This window comes from Canis lupus, chromosome 7 (genome assembly GCF_011100685.1).
Source record: "Canis lupus familiaris isolate Mischka breed German Shepherd chromosome 7, alternate assembly UU_Cfam_GSD_1.0, whole genome shotgun sequence".
NCBI classification, from domain to species: Eukaryota; Metazoa; Chordata; class Mammalia; order Carnivora; family Canidae; genus Canis; species Canis lupus.
The window spans coordinates 31,048,279-31,061,810 of record NC_049228.1 but is presented as its reverse complement, the minus strand read 5'-3'; the positions used below and the strand labels follow the sequence as shown (position 1 = coordinate 31,061,810).

Below are 13,532 nucleotides of genomic sequence, written 5' to 3'. Positions count from 1 at the left end.
AACATGGATGACAAGTTTATAGCTTTCAATCTGATGCATGTTGACAGTAGGGGGGGAAAAGCATGTATCCCTCTAGGATGGCATTTCTAATACTTCCTATGCCAAAGACTGCTGCCTGGCATTTTGCCAGGAGCTTTGGGTATTGACTGATTTATGTATACATTTAATTCAAATTTACATAATCTAATTGGGCCTTTGGGTTTTAAAAATGGCCTTGTTTTATTGCAGTACAGTGTTCATTACAATGCATATTTTTAAATGGGCTGGCCCAAAGAGCCCGTTATGATGAGTTTGCTAATGAAATATGTCTGAAACTTGGACAAACTTGATCATCGAGGGACAAGTTCACTTATGAGGCCAAGAGTTTCACTTCAAAAGAGAAGCCTACAGTATTTACTTTTAATGGTTTGAATTATGTTTTTATCTCTCAACAGCCGAAGAGTTTGTATTTGAGGGTCAGAGACAAAACTTTTAGCCTTTGAGAATTTACTCTCTTGTACAACAGGTGTCATTTGTTTCCCCACTAAAATGTTTCATCCTTTATTTTTCTAGTTTTTTTTTTTCCCAAGAGTGAAACTTGGAACAATATTAAGAATTTTTTCTTTTTTAGATTTTATTTATTTTAGAGAGAGACAGAGAGTGTGCCTGAACATAAGCGAGGGGGGAGAAGCAGAAAGAGGGGGCAAGAGTGGAGCCTGATGCCGGCCTAGGTCCCAGGACCCTAAGATCCTGACCTGAACTGAACTCAGGAGCTGATAGTTAACTGACTGAGCCACCCGGTGCCCCCTATATAAGGATTTTTTTTTTTTAATTTTAAAGAAAAAAAGTTCCCCTTAGATTTTTTTAGTTTTAACTTGGTGCTAGGTTTGTTTGTCTCAGTGTGGAAAAGAATAGAAAATACTGGCTGAAGGAAATTTTGATGTCTTTGTTGTATTATTTCATTTTTTCCTATTCCCTGCTTTTACGATGCAACTAGGGGGGAAAAAAAAGGAACATCTGTTTTGTGTGGAGAGTCTTACTCCTGTCCACTTGCAGTCCCTGCCCTGATAGGTGGTTCTCACTCTGCTCTGGCATTTAGGACTGTGTACCCCTAGGCAAGCGATCGGTTCAGATGGACAGTTTCTCAAGTGAAGCCAACCACAGTTTCTGTTTGTTTTTGTTTTTAGATTTTATTTATTCATGAGAGACAGAGAGAGAGAGAGAAAGGCAGAGACACAGGCAGAAGGAGAAGCAGGCTTCATGCAGGGAGCCCAGTGTGGGACTTCATCCTGGGACTCCAGGATCACACCCTGGGCTGAAGGCAGGCACTAAACTGCTGAGCCACCCAGGGATCCTGACAGCTTCTGTTTTGGGGGGAAACTATGGAACCTAAACCCAGTCTGATGAAAGGCAAGAGTGACTGCAGTTAGCTGGGGACCATGTGACACCCAAGATTAAAGTCCAAATAAGAGAGACATGTTGAAGGGAATTAGGAGGGGTGGGAGAGGGAGAAGGAGAGAGAGTGAGTGAGTGAGAGAGAGAGAGAAATCAGGTCTTGAAGATATTGTTTGAGGGTCAGTAATATGTTCTTCTTCTGGCAATTCCAGTTACTTGCATCACCCCCACCTCCTCCTTCACCTTTTTTTTTTTTTTTTTAACTTAGCTGTGTGTATTAGGTTTCTTGTGCCTTAGAATTAATAGGATCCTTAACTGATAGAGAAACGATGATTTGTTGTTGTTTTTGAGACAGAAGAATAGATGGTGGGAGTAAGGTGAATTTGTAGCTGAGGAATTGGTAAGCATATTCACACACCAAATAACCTTGAGTTCCTAAGTTGGAAACAACTGAGGTTAGGTGACTTGTTAAAGATCAAGCATCCGACAAGTAAGAGCTGAGCCTAGAATTCAGATCTGGGACTTCCAACTCAGTGATTTTTATACCATATTATCTTACTTATGCTAACAGAGGTGTTTAAAAAAATGTTAGTCTTTTGATCAGCTGCCTGTGGATAAAGGGAGACATGAATTTTTTTTTCTTTTGGTGATGGTATTTGAAAAACTCTTTGGAATATAGCAGTACAAAGACTTTCCTGCTCTGAAGAGCCTCAGTGTATATCTATTGATATATTAGGGTCTGGGTACTCTGGTTATAGTTACACAAATCTTTATTTTGAGGCAGTCATAATTTTGAGTTGCTTCGGGGAGAGAGATACTTATAAAGCAGTAAAATCCTGTTTGAATGTAGCAGTGCCTTTTCACTGTCTGGATGTGCTTGTGGAAAATGTCTCCCTAGGACCTTTAATTTTGTTCCTAAATTTATAACAGAGTCACTTCTTGATGCTATCTATTGCTCAAGGTACTTTTGGTGATAAGATTGTTATTAAGTTGGGTAGGTGAGCTGTAGACTGTGTCCTGCAGGGAGCCATTTATTGTTTTGTACAAGAATAGGTAGTGCTGAGGAATCATGTCTCATTTTGGGCATCAAATGGTCTCTCACTTTAAAATCTGACATTGGCACTACTTTTTCCTTGATTTAAGCAGAAAAACCAGCAAATGCTCATATGAGCATGAGAAAGATAACTTAAAAACAACCCCTTTTGAGGCATTGGCTCTGTTTTATTTGTTCTATGGAAAATAAAAACGAGGAAGAACATTACAATAACATGATATATACCTATGTCCAAATGATGAGAAGTAGATGGCAGTTTGGTTCAGTGTCAGTTACTATAATTCTTTCCCCTAGAAAAATATATTTCTTTTGAGCCCCAATATTGATTTTCAGTTGGAAGTGTTGGAAATATACAGGGCTAAGAATATAGTAGCTTGAAATCTAAAGAAATTTGCTGAGAAGTAAAGTAAAGGTGTTAGTTATTAAACACTGAGGAAGAAGAGTTTTAGAGAATATGGACTATAAATGACTGGCTTTGTAGGAAATACTAAGGGATCTGTTTAGATAAGACTTTGGCAACTAGTTGTAATAATACCATCATTTATTTATCATTGATGTTGTGCCAGCACTGTGCTTAACTGTATTATTTTGTTTAATGCACAGGAGTCTTAGGATGCAGATGGTGTTTTAAACCCTCATTTTACAGCAGAGAAATCTTGAAATTTAAGTTAAATAACTTGCCCAAGGTTTCAAAGCTAAGCTATAAATATTAGAACTGAGATTTGAACCTAGGCACACTGATTCTTAGCCCCACTTTTAACCAGTATGCTCTACTGCCTCTGGTTGTGTTGTAACTTCAGAAGTGACCACAGATAAAATTTACCTCATTTTCTGTTATTTCTCATGGTGTGGGTACATCTCCATCTTTTGGGGGCAATGACTTAAGGGGACAAGAATCAGCAATTCCTCCCCATCACATATTCTTCATTTTCTTTTCTCTCTCTCTCTCTTTTTAAAGATTTTATTTTTATTTATTCATGAAGGATACAGAGAGAGAAAGAGGGAGAAGTGGGCTTCCTGCAGGGTGCCCATTGTAGGACTCCATCTTCAGACCCTGGAATCACACCCTGAACCAAAGGCAGATGTTCAACCTCGGAGCCACCCAGGCATCCCTTTTCTTCCTTTTCTGAATGTGATCATTAGGTACTTCTTGTCATCCTGGTTATTATCTACTTCTATCCTTTATTTCCTTCATAGCAATTACCATAAATTGCAAATCATTGTATAATTACATTAATTTCTTTGTTTATATTTTTTTCTTCCTCACTAGTAATATCCTGTATTTAGCCTTTCCTAGTGTCAGGTGTGTTCTGTATATTTTGACTGTTATGATTATTTCTAATAACTCTTTCAGATAGATAACAGTTAAAAAAATTAAAGCATGAGGAGTTTAAGAACTTGCTTAAATTTACACAGGATACAGCATGGCTGTTGCTCTTAGAGGCTGACAAACTTTTTCTGTAAAGAGCCAGGTGGTAAATATTTTAAGCTTTTGAGACATTTTGAAAATATGATGTAGGTTTTCTTTTTTTTTTTTTTGGATGTGAGTACTTCTATAACAAGAGAGGGAACAAATTCCATGCATTTTTATTTTTTTTCATTTTTATTTATGATAGTCACACACACACACACACACACACACACACACACACACAGAGGCAGAGACACAGGCAGAGGGAGAAGCAGGCTCCATGCACCGGGAGCCCGACGTGGGATTCGATCCCTGGTCCCCAGGATCGCGCCCTGGGCCAAAGGCAGGCGCTAAACCGCTGCGCCACCCAGGGATCCCTCCATGCATTTTTAGTCACTGAAATTCGAAATACTGTAATTGGTTAAAAATTTTTGTAATACAGATCTATTAATGAGAATAATAGAATTATTGGGGGGGTAACATTTCACTTAATTGGAGTTCAAAGTTAGTGTTCCCTATCATCAAATCAATTGAAATGTTCTTCTGTAAAAACTATTTTTAACTTGTGGACCATACAAACCAGGCAGCCGGCCAAATTTTGCATGCAGTCTGTAGTTTGCCAACTCCTGTCCTTAACTGCTACCATGGTACTTAATCTTACCAAGGTGGTGATTCTCCATACAGGGTGCATGTTACAGTTACCTGGGAGCCTTAAATTAGAATTTCTGCCAATCATTATTGTGGGAGCTAGGGAAGCAGTGACAAACACAATACAAATCCCTGCTTTTATGAAATTAGCTAGTGTTAAATGCTAAGTAGGAAAATAAAACAGGGAAGGGAATATAGGGCAAGGTGTTTTGGGAGGATTGCAATTTTAGGTAGGGTGGTTAGGGAGGTTCTCCCTGGGAAGCTTTGAGGCCCCTGTGTACCTCTCCCCAGTGTCATCTTTTCCAAACCTTCAGATAACCATCATTTTTCATAAATATGTAGTATAACTCTGAACAAGGCTTTTAAAACATGTGTAGAAAAAAAAATTAAAAAAATAAAACGTGTAGATATGATAACATATTTTTGTGCAACTTTTTATGCATAACAATATTTTAAAAATTCATTTCATATTAATATGTATCACTTTAATCCTTTTACATATCAGTTATCTATCACTTTGTAACGAATCCACAAACTTACTGACTTAAAATAACAACCATTCATTATTGCTCAAGAGACTTGGGTCAGCTAGGTGACTCACTTATCATGGCTAGGCTTGTTCATGTATATCTATGGCTAGCTGGGTTGGCTGAAGTTTTGGTAGGTCAGAATGCTTTGGTGGAGACAACTTGTTCTCTGCTTCACATATTTTATCCTGTAGGAGGTTAGCCCAACATTGACTGAGCAGGGTCACAGGAGAGCAAGAGGAAGTGTGCAAGGCCTGGAGGCTGAGGCTAGGAACTGTCACGTTCTTTTATTAATACACATTAATGCACATTTCTACTGTTTCTAATTCTTGGCACTTATAAGCAAGGCTACTGTGGATAATGTTGTGTGCATTTCCTTGGATACATGCACTGCAAGAGTTTCATTAAGGTGTGTGTGTGAACGAGAAAGAGAATGCATGTGCAAAATATGTATGTACTTACATAAACTGGAAGTGAAATTGTATGCTCATTTTTAGCTTGACTACATATTGCCAGAGTGACTGGATCAATTTACAGTCCTACTAAGTAGTGTAGTTCTCATTGATGCACATCTTTGTGAAGAAGTTTTTGTTTTTTGCCAGCCCCCAATGGGTGTGAAATGGTATCTCTTAGAAGGTTTTGTATTTTCTTTATTATTGAGGTAAGCACCTTTTCATACCCTTATTGACCATTGTGTTTATTTTGTGAATTGCCAGTTGATATATCTTACCCATTTTTTTAAGTAGTCTTTTTTTTTTTTTTTTAAGATTTTATTTATTTATTCATGAGAGACACAGAGAGAGGCAGAGACCTAGGCAGAGGGAGAAGCAGGCTCCCTGTGGAGAGCCCGATGTGAACTCGATCCCAGGACTCCGGGATCATGCCCTGAGTCAAAGGCAGACGCTCAACTGCTGAGCCACCCAGGGGTCCCTATCTTACCATTTTTAACTGGATTGTTTTATCTTTCTTTGATTTGTAGACAATTTTTTGGATTCTAATCCTTTATTGGTTTTATGTGTTATAATACCCTTTCCCAGTCTGTGATTTGTCTTTGCATTTTTTTTTTTGTCTTTGCATTTTTTTAAAAGAAGACTTTATTTGAGGGAGAGGGAGACCAAGGGGGGGAGAGGAACAGGGGGAGTGAGAGGGACAAGCCGACTTGGCAAAGCACAGAGCCAGAAGGAGGGTTCTGTTGATCCCAGGACCCTGAGATCATAACCTCTGCTGAAAACCAGGGTCAGAAGCTTAACTGACTGCCCCCCTGGTTCCTCTGTCTTTCCATTACTTAAATCTTGATTTTAAAAGTTTTTAATTTTAATACTGTTGAGGGACGCCTGGGTGGCTCAGCGGTTGAGCATCTGCCTTTGGCTCAGGGCCTGATCCCGGATTCCTGGGATCGAGTCCCACATCAGGCTCCTTGCATGGAGTCTGCTTCTCCTGTCTCTGCCTCTCTTTCTGTGTCTCTCATGAATAAATAAACAAAATCTTAGAAAAAAAAATTATTTTAATACTGTTGGATTTTAAGCCTTTTCTTTCATGGTTTGTATTTTTTATGCCTTATTAAAGAAATATTTCAGGGATCCCTGGGTGGTGCAGCGGTTTGGCACCTGCCTTTGGCCCAGGGTGCTATCCTGGAGACCCGGGATCGAATCCCACATCGGGCTCCCGGTGCACGGAGCCTGCTTCTCCCTCTGCCTGAGTCTCTGCCTCTCTCTCTCTCTCTCTCTCTCTGTGACTATCATAAATAAATTAAAAAATAAAATTAAAAAAAAATAAAGAAATATTTCTTTCCTTTTCCAATTTCAAAATCTTATATTTTCTGGAAGTTAAGAAGTTTGTTTTTTCACATTTTGGTCATAAATCAGCTTTGAATTTATTTTTGTGTATGGTGTGAGGTCAGGACATACATATGGATTTGCAGTTCTTCCAAGGCAATTTGTTGAATTGTTTTTTTCCATCTGCTTTTAAGCAATGTCAGCTCTGTCATACATTGAGTTTCTATGTGTACATAGGTTCTGCATTTCCTTTAATGTGAATTTTTTTATATAGTGTCAGGGAGGAAGACCTTCCTCTGCCCTGTAGTCCTTCCAGCTGGATGCAGAATCAAATTGACATGAGACAGATTAACAGGAGAAAATCAAATTTAATAGATGTATGTATGGGGCATCCATTCAGACATGAAATTCTGAAGACTTTAAAGCCACAGGAAGCTTCTAGGAGCTAAGGCAAAAGGGGAGGGGCTGAGCACTCATAAGGGAGAAAACTCATTAACAAAAAAATGAATGGATTTGTTTTGAAAAACAAGACTATTCTGTTATGCAAATGATGCCTTGAGTAAAGGGGGCCTCTGTTAATACACTGCTTGCTCCTTGTTACAGGCTCTCTTTTTCAGTGTAAATCTAGGCAGTTAGGGAGAAGGCAGAGAGCCTTCTTGCTTACTCTGGGTTTTTATTACTTTTAACTTGAAATCATCTTTATGCCAAAGGGGCATCTTCTGGGGCAGACTGCCCAGGCCACTACACAATAGAAATGCCTACTTTTCACTTTTGAAGCTGATACTTTTAGTTTCCTACAGTAATCCCCCATCATCTGTGGTTTTACTTTCCATGGTTTCAGTTACCTACAGTCAGCCATGGTCCAGAATCAGCTGATCCTCCTGACACTCGTCAGAAGGTCAGTAGTAGCCTAGTGCTACGTCACATGCCTACGTTATTCCCTCACTTCATCTCATCACGTAGGCATTTTATCACCTCGCATCATCACAAGAAGGGTGAGTATAGCACAGTAAGATATTTTGAGAGGGTACATTCTCTTTTTTTTTTTTTAAGTTTTTTTTTTTTAAATTTTTATTTATTTATGATAGTCACAGAGAGAGAGAGGCAGAGACATAGGCAGAGGGAGAAGCAGGCTCCATGCACCGGGAGCCCGACGTAGGATTCGATCCTGGGTCTCCAGGATCACGCCCTGGGCCAAAGGCAGGCGCTAAACCGCTGTGCCACCCAGGGATCCCGAGAGGGTACATTCTCAAAACTTTTATTGCACTGTATTGTTACAACTGCTCTTTTTTTATTATTATTGTTGTTAATCTTTTACTGTGCCTAATTTTTATTTTATTTTTTTGTGCCTAATTTTTAAATTAAACTTAATCATAGTTATGCATGTATGTATGTATGTGAAGAAAAAACTAGTATATACAGGGATTCTGTACTATTGGAGGTTTCAGGCACCCAGTGGAGGTGGTGGAACATATCCACCATGGATAAGGAGTCACTGCTCTAATGTGTTATTGCCTAAGTAGTCCTGACTGAGATAGGATCCTTAATTCCTTTGGATAATAATAATAATATGTCTTTGTTGCTTAGTGTGTGCTAGATTTCTATTCTTAGTGCTTTAATGAATTTTAGTTCATTTGGTCCTCATAACCATACTATGAGTTAGCTGATTCTGTTCTCATTTTAGAGATGAATAAACTGAGGCACAGAGGAAGCCTGGGTAGCTGGGATTATGAACCCAACCCAGCTGGCCTGAGGGTCTCAGTTTTAACCACTATGCTCTGCTCTCCTTCATTTGAATGAGTTTATAAGTTACTTTTCTAATCTGAAACATTTGAACCGTAGATTTAACTATATCTCAAGGAAAAAGTTTGTCCGATTACGGATGTTTAAGGAGGTAATTATTAGAATGAGGCAGGCAGGGCCATGAAGATTTATTGTAATTTGTTTTTAAAATTTATTTGGCTTCCTAAAATGGTCATCTTTGCAATTTCCTTGTCTCCCTTCACATTGCATGTAAGGAAAATGTAGAAAATGATTTTGTGTTTTGGAAAATGTTGTGTTTTCAAATTTCTGGACTTTATTTTTATTTTATTTTATTTTTAAGATTTATTTATTTATTTATTCATGAGAAACACAGGCAGAGGGAACCCGATGCGGGACTCAATCCTGGATCCTGGGATCATGATCTGAACCAAAGGCAGGCGCCCAGCCGCTGAGCCACCCAGGCATCCCTGAAATTTCTGAGTTTTATATCTGAGTGCTAGTAGAGGACTTCTCTGTGTGCATTGAATGAGGTCAGTGAGCATGTACATTTATAGGTCAGAGACCCGGTGCTCTACTTGGGTTATTATTTTTTTAAACCAAGATCTAGGAGGAGGATATGGCTATTGGAGCAACCTGGGAACACATTGTTTTGGATAATCTTGCCTCTTCCAGCTATGACTCTCAGAAGCATTCTTCATCAAAGCCTTGCCAGCTGTGGCCTCTGCATTCTAGACTTTCATGGCACTTGTTATTTATATCAGCTCTTTTGAAATTCATAGTTTAAAATTTAATTGTTTGATAGTACTTTTATTATTTTTCTGATTGCTGTGGAAATTGTCATATGTTCCTAACATTATTAATAAGCTTCTTAGGACAGGGATGGTATTTTATAGTTATTTGTAATCATGTGTTCTCTTAGCACAGTAGCCAACTGCAGTACAGTTGCTTAATTGTGTGTATGTGTGTTTTTACAGAAAGGGAGTGGGGACAAAACCAGAAGGAGAGGGAGAGAGAGAATCCCAAGCAGGCTCCATGGTCAGGAGCTCTATCTCACAACTCTGAGATCATGACCTGAACTGAAATCAAGCACTGGATGTTTAACCAACTGAGCCACCCAGGCACCTCTGTTCTTTCTTTTAATGTGGCTCAGTGAATAAGATCTGAGTGATAAAAGGCAACTTTATGTTCAACTTAAATTTTTGTGTTTTATTCAACAAAGTTGTTTAAATACATACTTTGTTCAAAGAATTTCAAGAAACAAAAGGTGAATCAGAAACAGTTCTTGCCCTCAAAAGGAATAGGCTCTTAGAACAGTTTATAAATTGTAAATACAGTTGTTAATTTTGTGTACGTAAGTATCCATCTTTCTTTCAGAAAAGGAAGGGGCTAAAAATTATTTGTGATTTAATTAGGAAGCTCAAACCTACAAGGAAAAGGTCATCTAAGATAAGAATGTAGTAAGTTACAAAGCGCTGGGGCTCTGGGTGTCTATAGAGGAAGAAGTCATTTTGTATTAAGGATGCTGGAGAGAGACTGTGCATCTTAGAAGCATGTGAGCTGAGTCCTGAAACAGGAATGCAGGATTTTGACAGGTGGATTAGGAGTGGAGGGTAGAATTGCATTTCAGAAAGATGGAACAATATGATCCAAGGTCTGGTGGAGGCGGAAAAAGCTGGCTCTGTTGGAGCAAAAGTAGTTCAATTTGGCTAGACAGACTATAGGGTAGTAAAAGCAAATAAGTTGGGGCCAATTTATGTAGAGTCTTAAATATCAGGCTAAGGTGTTTGGACTTAATTCAGTAGACAGTGGGGAGCCACTGAAGTTTTTTGAGTAATATGATCTGAGCCATGCGTTTGGAAGATTAATCTGATTGCATTAGAAGTAATGAATGAATGGGAAAATGAAAGTATTTTCCATTGTTGGATCAGTTTTTGTTTTCTATACAAAATATAATTAAAACAAATGTATGCTTAATTTAGTCATTAAAATAATGCTAAGAATCCTCATTAATTAATAAGTAAGAAAAATATATTTGTGTTCTTCAACTGCCTTTTAAAACTAGTTGAGGCCTTATTCACCTGTTGAATTCTAATTAAAAATTTTCTGTATGACTGGCATTTCTTTGGGGGGCCTCCCCACTGTCAGAAGTACTTGTTGCATTTATTTTGTTTTAACAAAAATACAAGAGAACAAATCTACACATTTATTTACTTTTCAGTACTTGATGCTTGAGGGGTACAGCATCTCATGGACTCTGTGGCCAATGACATTAGCAGGAAGCCTGCTTCAGAATTTAGCAGGAACCATCCCATTGTTTCCATGATCACTAGTTGCTTTTCTCCAGATTATTCTGGGGTTTTTGGGTTTACCACCAGGAGTCACTGTGTTGTTGTGCTTTGCTTTGTACACATAAGCATATCTCTCGCCTAGATAGAATTCAGTTTCATCTCGAGCGTAAATACCTTCAATTTTAAGAGCTGTGTGCTCCCTCTTGTTCTGGAGACCCTGCTTATCACCAGCAAAAATGGCCTTGGACCACAGCCTTCTAGGCATGTTTGTTGTTTTAGAAGCCCTGTTCCCAGCAGGCCTCCACAGGCTCCAAGAAGGCTGAAAAAGCAGAAGTACTTGGTGCATTTGGATTCTAATTAAATTTTTGCATTCAGGGGCACCTGGGTGGCTCAGTGGCTGAGCGTCTTCCTTTGGTTCAGGTCATGATCCCGGGGTTCTGGGATCAACTTCTGGGATCGAGTCCTGCATCGGGCCCTCTAAGGGCAGCCTGCTTCTCCCTCTGCCTGTGTCTCTGCCCCTCTCTCTCTCTCTCTCTCTCTGTCTCTCATGAATAAATAAAATCTTTTTTTTTTTTTAAAGGAAGTGAATTTTTTAAGCTGAGAATTGAAATGTGAGAGCTCCAGCTATCATGTAGGCAAGGCCAAGAGTGAGAAGGGCATTTCAGGCAGAGAGAACAGTATGCTCAAAGCTCCACCCCATGGAAAAGAATTTGGAGTAGTAGAGAACCTGAAAGGACAGTGTGGCCAAAATGTATTTTGATTACTGAGAAGTAAGATGAGGCTGGAGATTTAGGCAGAGACCAGATCTTGCAGAGCTGTTTAGGCCATATTAAGGATTTTTCATTTTATATAAAGTGCAGTGGGAAAAAGGTGACAGTTGAAGGATGTTTGAGTTGAGGAGTGGCACAACTCCATTTATGTTTTAATACTAAGTTGTATTAGTATGTTTTAAAATACTAAGTTGTGATTAATAATACATCCAAAATCCAACTATTTCTTATCTTCACTAACCCACTCTGGTCTAAATCTCATAAATTAACTGGTCTCTGCTTCCACCCTTGTAGCCCTTCAGCCTATTCTTGACATAGTCACTGGTATTTTCCTTTAAAATATTACAGCATGGGACGCCTGGGTGGCTCAGCGGTTGAGTGTCTGCCTTCAACCCAGGGCATGATCTTGGAATCCCGGGATCGAGTCCCATATCAGGCTGCCTGCATGGGGCCTGCTTCTCTCTCTGCCAATGTCTTTGTCTCTCTTGGTCTCTCATGAATAAATAAATAAAATCTTTAAAAAAAATAAAAATAAAAAATAAAAAAATAAAATATTAGAGCATGATTCACCTCTGCTCCAAGTCTTCTAGTGGTTTCCCATTTTGTGCAATGTAAAGGCAGAGGCATGCCCCCAACTCAGGACCTTTGTACTTGCTGTCCTTTGCCTACAATGCTTTCTCCAATATCTACATGGTTCACTTCCTAACCTTCAGGTCTTTATATAACTGGTGAATCTATCTTTGGCCAGACCCCATCCCTGCCCATCTTTCCCTACCTTCTCTTCAAAACACTATCCTCTTATATATTTTATTTTATTTTTTTGTTTAGAGATTTTATTTATTTATTCATGAGAGACACAGAAAGAGAGAGGCAGAGACACAGGCAGAGGGAGAAGCAGGTTCCATGCAGGGACCCCGATGTGGGACTCAATCCCAGAACTCCAGGATCATGCCCTGGGCTAAAGGCAGATGCTCAACCACTGAGCCACCCAGATGTCCCTTTCTCTCACAAATTTTATATTAGAATTTAAGTTTCCCTAGGTAAAGGATTTTGTAAGAGAATTTTATGCACCAATGTTTTCTTAGTGCATGGAGTGCCTGACACATAGTAGACTTCCATGAAACTAGTTGAATGGATGAATGAATGAATAAATGAATGGAGAATGGGTTGGAAGAGTCGAAAGTAAAAGCTGAGTAGAAGCTGAGAGAACATTTAAAAAGGCTCTTTGTATGAGAGATGATGTTGGCTGAGATGAAGGTTGTCCAAGATGCAGAGAAATGATGGATTCAAGATATATTTTGGATATAGAATCAACAGGATAGTTCACAATAGTTAAAATAACTCAAGTTTTTACCTGAACAAATTTAATATTCTTTCTGTTAAACCGAATGAAACCTAATTGTTAGCTAGTAATATGTTAGTAACCAGATGAGTCTTTTTTTTTTTTTTTAAGTCTGTGTCTTTGGTGCTGTCATATTCACTGATGGCAGTAGATGTGATGAAAGTTAATAAGAATTTGATAAATATTTCGAGTGTTTAACATATTTGCATACTTTAAAAATTTAACATGTGAGATCATGCCTACGGAAGTGAGATGCATGTGATAGTTGTTTTAGTTAGCATGGAGTAGTGGTGGTTCTCAAATGGGGATGATTTTGCCCCCTAGGGGTTATGTGGCAATGTGTGGAGACATTTTTGTCGTCATAACCTGTAGTGTGGTATTCATGGCAGTAGTCATTGGAGGCCAGGTATGTTGCTAAAAAACATCCTGCAGTACACAGATCAGCCCTCCTCCCTCCAGCACAATTATCTAGTCCAGAATGTTAGCAGTGCCCAGGTTGAGAAACCCTGCCTCAGGGATTAAAGCTTTATCAGTGCCAAATTTACAGTTATTCTGTTACATCCACAGGCTGGTACAACT

General features: G+C 38.9%; 1 protein-coding gene and 1 pseudogene across 4 annotated transcripts in view; one reads left to right on the top strand and one right to left on the bottom strand.

The window, feature by feature from the left end:
- The window catches only part of POU2F1 (POU class 2 homeobox 1), a 186,946-nt gene that overhangs the window by 30,827 nt on the left and 142,587 nt on the right, over positions 1–13,532 (top strand). The window lies entirely within an intron of this gene.
- Positions 10,768–11,106, bottom strand: LOC102156545 (annotated as a pseudogene).